Genomic DNA, 13,687 nt, shown 5'->3' on the forward strand with positions numbered 1-13,687 from the left:
CAGAATATTAAATTTTAAGGATATTTTTAAAATATAGAATTTCCAGAATATTTAACAAAAGACAATAATATATTTCTCAATATTTACCATTTAGATGATATTAATTTTTAAAACATGATGTAATTCAATTTTATATATAAAATAAAATATGAATTAAATCACATGATTTTATAATATTATAGAAGATCTGACTCTTTGATATAGAAAGTTTAAATGAAGTATATCAGCTGATAAGAAGGAAGTGAGTTACAGAACTATAAGATTTTTTTCAGTGAGTTCAGGGAATCTTAAGAAAATGAAATAGAGGGAGCCTCTGAAGGATGAGTGCACAACCAGATTGCTAGGACAGGAGGCTCTTTCTGGTGGAATGAGAATCACATCCAAAGATTTCTTTAGGAAGAAGCATGGCAAGTATATGTTGATAAGACAAATGGTTTGGCTTTAACTCTGAAAATGATAAGCGCATGGAAATAAGAGAAGACATTCTGATCCTAGGTCAGGATTACAAATTTTAAAAAAAATCAAAGTCTTGGAAGAGTTTTAAGAAGGAAGGAGACAAAAATCTAATGTTAGAACAGTTTCCTTCTGGTTAGACCATGAAGTATCATTTGCAAGATGAACTTAGAAGAAGTGGACAGACCCATGAGGAGATTACTGTGGCATCCAAAATGCAAATGTGCATAGCTCAGATTCCAGTATGTCTTGGAGATGAATATATACTGATGTATTTCCAAAAAATTTAGTAGAAAATTAATCAAGGTTTGCTGATTGATCAACTATGAACAGTGATGGAATAAGAGAGAACAAGGAGGATTCTAAAGTGTAGGGTTTTCCAATGTAAATGGGGGAGACTCATTACATCAACAAGGGCCCATTCCATTAGAGGTGGTGAAATGAAGCTGAGTTTCATTTTATACTTTATAACTTCCACAGTTAAACCCTGTATTCACAAGGAAATAATAAGTGATGCAAACAAATATTTTACATGGGGATTCATTACAATAGCATATGTGAATACAAACTTAATATTTAAAAGTTATAACATTTATTTTAGCAAATGTAGACCACTGAATAAGGTACATTGAAATAAATTAGATGGCTAAAATAATTTACTAATATGGGAACTTGCTTAAATACTTATAAAAATAAATACATATATGCATATTCAAGCAACTGATAAAATTATAATGTGAACCATAGACTTTTATCAGTAGCTATGCTTCAATATTGATTAATCAATTGTAACAAATGTACTATATTAATGTACAATGGTAATAATAGGGGAAAATGGGAAACGGACTTTGGCCCAGTGGTTAGGGCGTCCGTCTACCACATGGGAGGCCCGCGGTTCAAGCCCCAGGCCTCCTTGACCGGTGTGGAGCTGGCCCATGCGCAGTGCAGATGCACGCAAGGAGTGCCCTGCCACACAAGGGTGTCCCCCGCATAGGGGAGCCCCACGCGCAAGGAGTGCACCCATAAGGAGAGCCGCCCAGCACGAAGGAGGGAGCAGCCTGCTGAGGAATGGCGCCGCCCACACTTCCCGTGCCACTGACAACAGAAGCGGACAAAGAAACAAGACGCAGCAAAAAGACACAGGAAACAGACAACCGGGGGAGGGGAGGGGAATTAAATAAATAAAAATAAATCTAAAAAAAAAAATAGGGGAAAATGTTTTCTGGGGTCTTATAGGGAATGTCCTATACTTTTCTTTTTTTAAAGATTTATTTTTCCCCCTTCCCCCCCCACCCTGGTTGTCTGTTCTCTGTGTCTATTTACTGTGTCATCTTCTTTGTCCGCTTCTGTTGTTGTCAGCAGCACGGGAATCTGTGTTTCTTTTTGTTGCATCATCTTGTTGTGTCAGCTCTCTGTGTGTGCGGAACCATTCCTGAGCAGGCTGAACTTTCTTTCGCACTGGGCAGCTCTCTTTATGGGATGCAATCCTTGCACATGGGGCTCCCCTATGCAGGGGACACTCCTGCGTGGCATGGCACTCCTTGCACGCATCAGCACTGTGCATGGGCTAGCTGCACATGGGTCAAGGAGGCCCAGGGTTTGAACCCTGGACCTCCCATGTGGTAGATGGATGGCCTAAACACTGGGCCAAGTCTGCTGCCCCTATACTTTTCATGTCAATTTTCTATAATCTAAAACTTCTCTAAAATTAATGTTTATGATTACTTAAAAAATAAATGTGCATATGATAATTAATTATGCCATAATTAAATAGAAATCCATGACAAGGAATAGCTTACAGTTCATCATTCTTGCTTGATATTTATTTACTAAATATGTTTTTGAATTACAAAGTGTTTTTAATCGCCCATCTGTCAGATGGAAGACCACAACTCCCTTTATCAGACATTTAAAAAAATTTTTTTTGGTTCATGGAGGCTGTTAGAGTATTTATTATGCAAATATTCATCTGACACTTTATATAAGACTAAACTAAATTAATTTATGTTTGTGAGCGCCTTGTGGAAATGGTACTTGTGTCATTTCTCTTTCTATCACTATGGCACTGCACTATGACATTATTAAATTAGATAAGTATAGAATAACTATTTGAATATAATCAAATTGAAACCTAAAGTTCAGAGAGCTATCCATATTGAATAGTATCAATTTCATAATGTAATTTTTAATACTTACTATTTGCAAATGTATTTTGGAAATCTAGTCCAAATTGCTCATTTTTGTTGATCTCTCAAAACACCTTCATGTTTCAAGCTAAAAGCAATCTCCTTCATGCTAGAACATTGCTGAAAGCTTTCTTCACATCTTTGTTTCTCAAGGCACAGATAAGAGGGTTTACCAATGGGGTGATCACACAGTAAAACACTGACAACACTTTCCACATATTGGAATTGTATGTGGCTGGAGGTCAGACATAGGTAAAGATGATGGTGCCATAATAGATGGTGACCACAGTGAGGTGGCAGGCACAGGTGGAGAAAGTTTTCTTCCAAGTCACCCAGGAAGACATTCTTACTATTGTGACCACAATTTGGCCATAGGAGGACATGGTAAGTAGGACAGAACTTAGAATTACAACAGAGCTACATGTGTAGCTCAAGGCTTCTGTTAGGAATGTATCTGAGCATGAGAGTTTGAAAATGGGGTCTGAGTCACAAAAGAAATAATTGATCTCCTGGGGGGCCACAGAAGTTGAGGTAAGAGATATGTATGGCAGGTAGGAGAGGGGCAATGAAGCCCCCAATCCAAGATCCAGTTGAAAACCATAGGCAAATATCAACACTCCTAAGGACTGAGTAGTGTAGAGGGCTACATATTGCCAGCTACTGGTCATAGGCCATCACAGCTAGCAGAATGCACTCAGTAGCCCCCATGGAGAAAAAGAAGTAGTACTGGGTTGTACAACCTGAAACAGAGATGGTTACAACCTGTGATAGGCAGGTAGCCAGCAGTTTAGGCACCATAGCTGTGGTGCACCAGATTTCTAAGAAGGGCAGATTTCCTAAGAAAGTATACATGGGTGTCTGGAGTGTGTTATCCATGAGAGCAATGTAAATGATAAGGGCATTTCCTGTGAGGGAGAGCAGGTAGGTACACAATGAGAAACATCAAAAATAATGTGAGCTGTGGATGGGGAACACCAGAAAATCCAAGGAAAATGAACTCTTTCACCATTGTTTGGTTTTTTACATCCATATTTCATCTTCTCTGATCTGCAGTGAATCAATGAAGACCAGAAAATTTAGGTATATGAAAAATAAGAATTGGATAGTCTCATATTCATTTTTAAATGACAATAATGGATCCCTAACAATAACAGAAAGTGTTGGCTGAGAAAAAGTTGACATCATTCTAACCTGGATTAAATTGTTGGGTTTTCAATTTAAAAATATTTCAAGGGAACTATTACCATAATCCCCATTTTAAAGATGAAGAAACTGAGAGAGTAAGTAGCTTTCAGACAATTACAGCAATCTGTTGGTGGCACTGATTTTCAAACCTGTAGCTTGATTTGAAATATCATAATCCACACTAATATATGTAATGTCATTAAAGGGAAGAACATGACATTGCCTCATAATTAGAGCCTATTGAAAGACCAACAACATAAAGCAGGTCAGAAGCCAGGGGTCATGGGCCTCTGGACTGGAACTCTCAGCTATATGAGTAACCTCATAAAAGAAAAGTGCATATAATTTTGACTTCATTTACCCCTTGATTTATGCCATCAAATTAAGAGCTGGTAAATATTGATACATGGATAAAATTCTATATTCAGAAAACAAAACCATGAGTAGGACTCAAAATTTGCATGAAAGAAATTTTGTTTTAAAATATTCTTTAAATTTCCTCTTCATTGACTTGTTTGTTCTAAGCATAGTTATATTAATCTATTTTTGCACACTGGTTAGAAATAGTCAATCAAAATAATTTAGGAGTTAGAAATCTTTTGAGAAATAGCAGATTATCAAAAAACATATTATGGTTACATGTGCTTAAGGGCCAGAATATTTAGATGATAAATGTAAAGTAAAATTTTTCTTGGTATCCATAAAAATTATTATATATGCAAAATAAATTTATTTTACTATTGTTTAAAAAATTGAAGCAGTAAAGTCACAAACTTGGAAATTCTTATATCACAATTAAAAAGAACATCTGAGCTTAACATGGAGCTATTTGAGTTCATGTCTATAATGTCTTCTTTTAACCCTTTATGAAAGTTTTGAATCATAAAACTCTACTGAAATAAATACATATAGGCTTTAAAACACATATTAGGTTTAACTGTGGTGCATTGTTGTCACAATACATAATACTTTAAGATATATAATGGAAATTATGAATTAGGCTTATTTAAAATGTCAAGAAATATTAGTGTGGTTAGTTTACATTTTAGTTGTATTCCTAACCAAACTATTTATATCAATCCCCTAAAAATGCAAAGTTTTTTTGTCATATTTCTTAGATTGAGAAAAATAAAATTGTATAGTTAAAAAATACCATAGCTATCAATATACCTAGAATCTTTGGTTTAGGCTGTCTGGGTGAAACAGCTTGCACTAATTAAAATATATACATATTTCATTATTTTGATTCTCTGATTCTTTAAAAAGAAACATTAAAATTCATATTATTCATGTAACGCCAAAGATTCAAGGGGTTTCTTATTCCTTTTATGATAAGAATATTGTTAGTTAATTTTGTCCTAGGAATCACATGCTCAAAAATGCTAAATTAACTCTTTGGAAAGGGAGTTTGACAAAAGAATCATACTAACATGATTCTATGGATAATCCCTTCCCTTTCTCTGATATACCATATTTACTTAATTTTACCTTTAACAAAATTAGGATTAGAGACTCTATAGATCAGTATTAATTTAGAAGGGAATTGGAGGGTAAAGAAAAGTAATTTAAGTAAATTATTATTTTTACAAAAATAAAAATAACAATGATGAAATCAAGAAATTTGTAAATAATTTATATTTAGTTTTGTTTTAATTTTCAAACTATAGTAATTTTTTTCTATCTGCTAAATGAGTGCTTTAGGAAGTATATTGCCTCTGGTAGTAGAGATATCTAAAATCATTTTTTAAGATGTTTGCCGTTATATGGCTACATTTCCATTACTTCCAAGACAAGTGAAGAATAACATGAATACTTTCACAGGTATACTCACAGCTTATATTCTGTTTTGCTATTTTTTTGGAATAGAAGATTACTTAAATTTTCTTACAAATACTTCTTTTCAGTAAAAATATGTATTGGAGCCTATAAAGCATTTGGTTGGATCAGAAGAAAATAAACTATAATGTCTCCTCTATGCTGGGGGCTGAGGATACGTTAGGGCTATTGCCTTCATCAGCAGTTCTATAGGCTGTCCCATGGCATTTAGGTCATAACACCAAATTCTCTGTTGTGTTTTTCTTTTTCTTCAGATCTTTCTTTTTCCCCCCATTGACAAGGTGCAGGGAAAGCCATGGGCTAAAATTTCCTTTGTGAAAACTATTTTCATAATTTCTATAGTCTAGAGACCTGGAGAGTTGTCCTTTACCTTGGGACTTCATGTGGGCTCCCTGGGGACTTTCTGTGGGTTTGGGATATTGTGCTCCCCTAAGAGAAAAGAAAAAGCAAAGGAACTATAGGAGGCATTAGCAAAGTCTCCACACATACTGAAGGAAGATCCTCCTAAGTTTCTTCATTGGCTGATAATGCCTATAGTATTCATGATTCAAAAGATGATTGCAGAATAATATCCCTCAGTAATAGGGCTCTCTGGGGAAACAGAACAAAAAGGAGGTATATATATTTACATGTAGTAAAATAATGTATAATATATATATATATATTGCAAATATGATTTTTAAAAAAATAGAAATTGGCTTACATAACTGTGGAGATGGGCAAGTCAAAATTTCATAAGGCAGGCTGCAAGCTGGGAACTCCAATGAAGGTCTATGATGAATTTTCTAGGAGAAGCAGAATTTTCTAGGAGAAATTTTAAAGTTGGAAAATTTCCCTCCTGATTGCTGAAAACATCACTTCTCATGTTAAGGCCTTTATCTGATTAGATAATACTTCTTTCATTGTTCAAGGCAATCTTCTCAGTTTATTATAAATGTAATCATAGATGCAATCAACTTACTGATAATTTAAACTCTCACAGTAAAAATCAGGCCATTACTTTCTTGGCCAAACAACTGGACACAATACCCTAGCAAGCTGACACATGAACTTAACTTATCATAGTCCATCTCTTGTCAGTCACTTGGCACCCATACCTATCTCCTTAATCCATGCTTAATATCTAACTAAAACAATAGCAAACATATTTTCAACTAATGTGTACAATCAGAAACATATTACCTTTCTTCATAATAGGGTGCAAATCTTCAGTTAACACTCAATCTTAAATTTGATATCCTATAGCCTGAATACTATAAAATGAAGGTAACACAACTTAAGTCATTTAATAAACAGTTAAAATAGGGAAAAAACAAAGATATTTGCTTTATGTATATGTACAGATATACTCATAAGTACGAAGGGTAAAGGGAATAGGAAAGGAGTAGCAGAATATGATAGTTATAATAAGAGCTACAACCACATGATCATTTCCAGAAATGAGGGTTGTAGTATCAGAAGGTAATGAAATGCAATCCTCTCTTTAGGCCAAATTCTGCTTTTGGTGGTCAAGGATATCCCATTGAAGCAATGAAGTATGAAAACCAGCTTCAACCAGTTGCCAGGCCTACACAGAAGTAGCTCCTTGCTGTCCTCACTTCAACTTGCTTAATTAACATAGTAAAATTCCCACCCAGGGGTGGAGTTATCCACCCCTTTCTTGATCATGCAATGTATGTGCAAGCATGATTTCCTGAACATTCTAATCATACAGTTATATAACCAGCTATGTGTGTTCATCCATATGCATAAAAACTAATGCATAATGAAAGCAAATGCTAAGCAGTAACTTGGGAATTTAAACAAGAGTGAAACTGCACCAGGAGAAGTCAAGTCTGAGTCACTTTGGACTGGCCTTGGCTCCTTACCTCTGCAGATGTAATAAATGAGAGTTTGCCTAACTCTCGCTTCAACACGAGCCATGGATAGATGGCTATCCATAAAGGCCTTGCTCTGAGGCCTAACACTCTTCATTAGGGTTTTTAATCCATGCAGTTTAGGTTTGTTTTCTCAGCATTCAAATGATGTGCTGCCCACCAATGATTGCCATTTCACAGTGAGTCTCATTTAGTAGTTCATTGAGCATTTTATTCTGACTCAAAACTGCCTAGATTTTCTGTAATCAGCTTGCCAGTCCATGCCCTTAAAGAGGTTTCCACCTCTTTTACTCACAGCAGGCTTCTCAATTTTCTCCTAAATGTCTACACTTTGGGAAGATATTGCAGTTGATTAAATACCATGTTGATTTTTCATCTTATATATGTAGATGCCATAGTCACATCTGATCTACTAATTAGTCATATCCCACTTTTTAAATATATTCTTAAATAATTTTAGAAATATTTATCTCCCCTTTCAAATTTATATATATCTATTACAGACATGAATATCTTAATTTGCACTTCACTGATTCCATCTTGTCTTTTAAGGTCAACAACCTCCCCTTACAAACAACAACAACAAAAAGAATATAAACAAACCAATCCCTTTAATTTTAGTTTAATGGCTATGTTTTCTTTTCTTTTTTTTCTCTTTAACATTTTATTGTAGCAGCATATATACAACACAAATTTTCTTTTTTTTTTTTTTTTTTTTTTTAAAGATTTATTTATTTATTTAATTTCCCCCCCTCCCCTGGTTGTCTGTTCTTGGTGTCTATTTGTTGCATCTTGTTTCTTTGTCCGCTTCTGTAGTCGTCAGCGGCACGGGAAGTGTGGGCGGCGCCATTCCTGGGCAGGCTGCACTTTCTTTTCACGCTGGGCGGCTTTCCTCACGGGCGCACTCCTTGCGCGTGGGGCTCCCCCACGCGGGGGACACCCTTGCGTGGCACGGCACTCCTTGCGCGCATCAGCACTGCGCATGGCCAGCTCCACACGGGTCAAGGAGGCCCGGGGTTTGAACCGCGGACCTCCCATATGGTAGACAGACGCCCTAACCACTGGGCCAAAGTCTGTTTCCCACAAATTTTCTATTTTAACCTCTGCCCTGGGTTCCATTGATTTCAACTCCTTTCTCTTGTGCATTTCTCTCTCTGCTCCTGTGACTTTTTCTGGATCTCTCTCTCTATTCATCCTGATTATAAAGAACTCCAGCAAGAAGTTGAAGACAAACTCTGGGTCATGCCCTTCTGAAGTTACCTGATCAAAAGAAGTTCTCAGCTACAAGAGATTTTTAAACTCACAGGAATGGGTTAGCCCTAAGGACATATTTTCTGGTGCTCACAAAAGCCTCAAACTATCAAACCAACACTTAGAATTTTCTGTTTTTATAAATAGTCATCCTACTGGGTGCAAAGTGATATCTTATTTTGGTTTTGATTTGCATTTCCCCATGCCCAATGTTGTTGAGCATCTTTTAATTTCTTTTCATGTGCTTAATGGCCATTTTTATGTCTTCTTTGGAGATATGTCTATGCAAATCCAGTCTATTTTTTAACGTGGTTGTCTTTTTGTTGTTGAGTTGTAGGAGTACTTGATACATTATGGACATCAAAAATTTTCAGATTTTTTTTACCCCTTGTACATTTTCTTTGGAGAAATGACTATTCAGATCTTTTGCACATTTTACAATTGTTTTTTTGTTTTGTTTTGTTCTGTTTTGTTTTTCTTTTTGTTGCTAAGTTGAAGGATTTATTTATATATTCTGGATATTCAATCTTTATTAGCTGTGTGGTTTCCAAATATTTTCTCCCATTGTATAAACTGTCCTATTACTTTCTTTTTTTTTTTTTTTTTTTTTTTTTAAAGATTTATTTATTTATTTAATTTCCCCCCCTCCCCTGGTTGTCTGTTCTTGGTGTCTATTTGCTGCGTCTTGTTTCTTTGTCCGCTTCTGTTGTCGTCAGCGGCACGGGAAGTGTGGGCGGCGCCATTCCTGGGCAGGCTGCTCTTTCTTTTCACGCTGGGCGGCTTTCCTCACGGGCGCACTCCTTGCGCGTGGGGGCTCCCCCACGCGGGGGACACCCTTGCGTGGCACGGCACTCCTTGCGCGCATCAGCACTGCGCATGGGCCAGCTCCACACGGGTCAAGGAGGCCCGGGGTTTGAACCGCGGACCTCCCATATGGTAGACGGACGCCCTAACCACTGGGCCAAAGTCCGTTTCCCATGTCCTATTACTTTCATGATAACATCCTTTGAGATAGGAAAGCTTTTAACTGTGATGAGGTCTCATTTATCAATTTTTTCTTTTGCTGCTTATGCTTTGGGTGTAAAATATAAGAAACCACTGCCTAACATAAGGTCATGAAAATGCTTCCCTATGATTTCTTCAAGGAGTTTGATTGTTCTGGCTCTTATACTTAGGTTTTTGATCCATTTTGAGTTCATTTTTGCATATCATCTGAGGTAAGAGTCCTCCTTTGTAGCTGAGCGTGGGGGTTTCGTCCTCGCTCAGGCCCAAGAGTCGGGGGGGCTTGCTCCTGCCGATCAGCCGGTGGGGGGTGCCCCAAGAGGGAGCACCGGTTCTCCAGGCATGGGGGATGCGTGGTTGGGGAAAAACCACGGAGACCGCTTGAGCGCAAGAACAGGTCTGCTTTATTGCGGAAGTACACTTGGTTATATAGGCAGGGAAAGGGGTGGAGTATGAAGGGGAGAGCAGGGTGGAGGACTGGGGGGGCAGACCTCTGGTAATACGCCCTAAGCAGTTACTGTGGAAGAGGGCAGATTGTAGGTTGGTAATATGGGTGGGACTGGAGGGAAGGGTGGCGGGGGCTGGAAGGGGAGGAGGGGCGGAGAAAGGCGGCAACAATTGTTCCTTTTGTTTTAAAAAGAAATTGAAGCAACAAGTTTTGGTGCGCACGGTGGGTGTGAATGGCTCGGCGTGCGCAGCAACAAAAGACAAGGATTAGGAGGAAGAGTAGGAGGAAAAGGAGGTTATAGGGACGGGCACGGGGATAAGACGAGGGGTGGGGGGAGACCACGAGGACCGGCCGGTCGTGAGCGGACAGCATAGCATCTGGCCAGGATGCATGTGCCCGCCATTAGGGTCGGCGCACGCCGGCGCCTGGCGCGCGCCGAGCCTTGCCAGCGGGCCTGTGATGCCCCTGTACCCCTCGCCCGAGGGGGAGGAGTAGTTGGGGAGAAGTAAGGAGAGGAAGACAAGAAGCTATAGGCGTGCGGTCTGGAGTAGGTGGAGAAACCTGTGGCAGCGGGGTTGTGTCCCCCCCACTCATAAGACGGAAGGCTCGTGCGTCCAGTGAGGTTGGCGACATCAGTAGTGAAAGAGGGGGCGGAGGCGGTTACGTTCGAGGCGAGGAGCCTTTTTTGTTGCCAGAGGGAGAGGGTCCAATTGAAGGGCTGGTGACTCGGGTTGGCAGCAGCTGGGAGAGCGAGGGAAGCCAGGATGAAGAGAACGGCTGCGAGGCTGTGTAGAGGCATCATCTGACGGTGCGGCATCTGTGGAGAAAACTCCTCACTCTCCACACTTGGCAAGCGGGCAGCATGAGGGGGGTAAGGAGAGCGGGGTAAGGGTTTGAAACATTTTAAGAAGGGGCGTTCCCTGATGATGGCTGGTGCTGGATCCGGGTGAACGGGGCGACCTCTGGGCCGTATCCACTGTCAATGTTATCTCTCACCGAAGGCATAGGGTGCTGATCGTTCGGTGGAACTAGTGGGTCAGTGGCGGGCCAGATGCAGCGCCCAGGAACCCAGAGTGGCTGCGGCTCAGAATCTGGAAAGACGCAAGCAAAGCCCCTCCCCTGTGCTAAGAGGGGAGCTGGATCTTGCCAACGATTTGTGGCAGGGACTTTCCAGTGGACAAGGGGAACTTGCGAGGGCTGCCACATGGGTCCCCAGTGCTTATGGGTGGGGGAGAGTCCATGGTCATCGAAGGTTAGGAGATTGTGATGAATGAGGCAGGCAGTCACGACGTCGGCGGGGGCCTTGTGGGGAGAGGAGGCCCTTTCTTTTTGAATGAGTAGCTTGAGCTGTTGGTGAGTGCGCTCGACAATTCCTTGCCCCTGTGGATTGTATGGAATGCCAAAATGATGTGTGATGTGATACATCTGCACGAAGCTGGTGAAGGCGGCACTGCGATACGCTGGTCCGTTGTCTGTTTTGAGATCCCATGGAATTCCCATGAACAAAATAGTTTGGCGAAGTGCCTGGATGCAGTGTTTAGCACTTTCCCCCGTAAGAGGGACTGCATAGCACAGATGTGAAAAGGTGTCAATTGCCACATGAAGATATTTGAGGCGGCCAAATGCACTGACATGAGTGACATCTAATTGCCACCTTGAGTTTGGGCGGAGGCCGCGGGGGTTAACACCCTGAGGCTGCAAAGGCCCAAGTGGCAACAATGGTGTGCAAGTCCGGCACACATGCACAAGGTGTTTGCAAGTTTCAATGGGTAGGTTGGGGAAGAGCTTCTGGATGGACCGCGTGGAGAAGTGGAATTGGGAATGCAGGAGCTTGGCTTGATTAACAAAGTCTCCAAGCCGCGGCCCGTCGGCAGGGTTTTCATGTAGGAGGACCGGGTTTACCTGGCGGCTTGACACAGAAGCATCAGCGAGGTCATTCCCTTGAGCCAGCGGTCCTGGTAGGCCAGAGTGGCTTCTGATATGAGCAATGAACCAAGGCTGCTGCCTCGCCTCAAGCAGTCGCTGTACGAAGGCGAGCGCTTGGTCAATGTTTGAGTCACTCGGTAAGAAAGTGGCAAGCGGGAGGCTGCGGCACACTTGAAGGGTGTATAGGCTGTCAGTGAAGATGGTGAGAGACTGGTTTGGGTGGAGGTTAAGGACTGCAGCGACGGCTAGAAGCTCACCTACTTGAACAGAGAAGTCATTTGTGAACATCAGTTGCTGTGGCTCAGGATTTCCAGGAGTGTATATAATGGCTGCAAATGCCATTTTTGAGGCATCTGTGAAGGCAGTGATGGCTGAGGGGATTGGGTTCCGCGTGGGCAATGGATGGAACGGGTTGGAAAACGCCAATTGAGACATTCCCTGCAGCAATCGGTGATGAGGATAGTGGTTGTCAAAGGAGCCGCGAAAGAGCTCTACCAGGCTCTGCATTTGGGCATTGTTCATGATGAGGGAGGTAACTTCCTTGGCATCTAAAGGCCAGACAATGGTGTGTGGCGGGATGCCATACGTTTGTATGGAGAGAAGTACTAAGTCAGTGGCCAACGCGATCCAGGTCCTTGTAAAAGGGCAGATTTTCAGGAGTTTGCTCTTTGACGTATGCAGAAAAAGGAGAGGGCCATCTTGCCACAAGAGACCTGTGGGAGTGATTGGCATTGGCAGAACTAAAGCCAAAATTGGAAGGTTAGGGGAGAACCGCTCCAGGCGGCACTGCTGCAGAGTGGCGCTAACTTGCCGGACGACTTCTCGAGCAGCAGGAGTGATGGTGATGCTGCGGGTGGCTGCAGTTGGTGGGCTGTCTTTGGTCTGCAAGAGCTCGAAGAGGGGTTGCATCTGCGCTGTTGTGATGGGCAGCGCCGAGCGAAGCCAATTGATTTGTCCGCAAAGTTGTTGGAGTTCAGTCAGTGTCATCTTGTGAGAGACATGAATTTGTGGGCTTGTGGGCTGAATGAAGTGATGAAAATGAAAGCCCAAAAATTGAAAAGGAGGTTGGAGGTTTATTTTGTCTGATTGCACGGTAAGTCCGAGGCTTGAAAGGTTTGTCATCACTGCAGAGAGCAGGTCATTGAGGAGCGCGCTGGAGCTCGCTGCTAAGAGAAGGTCATCCATATAGTGGAGAATGTATGTTCGCTCTGGATGAAACTTTGAGCGCAGCGGCTCAATGGCATGGTTGACATAGAGCTGACATATGGTTGGGCTGTTCCACATACCTTGCGGTAGCAGTCGCCATTGGAATCAAAGCGCTGCGCCCTGGTTGTTGGTGTGTGGGACTGTAAACGCAAATCGCGGACAGTCTCGCGGGTGAAGAGGAATAGAGAAAAAGCAGTCCTTGATGTCAATGGTTGCTGCATGAAAATGTTGGGGGACTGCAGTGGGGTGCGGGCATCCTGGCTGAGGTGACCCCATTGGTTTGATATGCTTGTTGATCTCGCGGAGATCGTGGAGAA

This window comes from Dasypus novemcinctus, chromosome 21, assembly GCF_030445035.2.
Source record: "Dasypus novemcinctus isolate mDasNov1 chromosome 21, mDasNov1.1.hap2, whole genome shotgun sequence".
In the NCBI taxonomy this organism is placed as follows: Eukaryota; Metazoa; Chordata; class Mammalia; order Cingulata; family Dasypodidae; genus Dasypus; species Dasypus novemcinctus.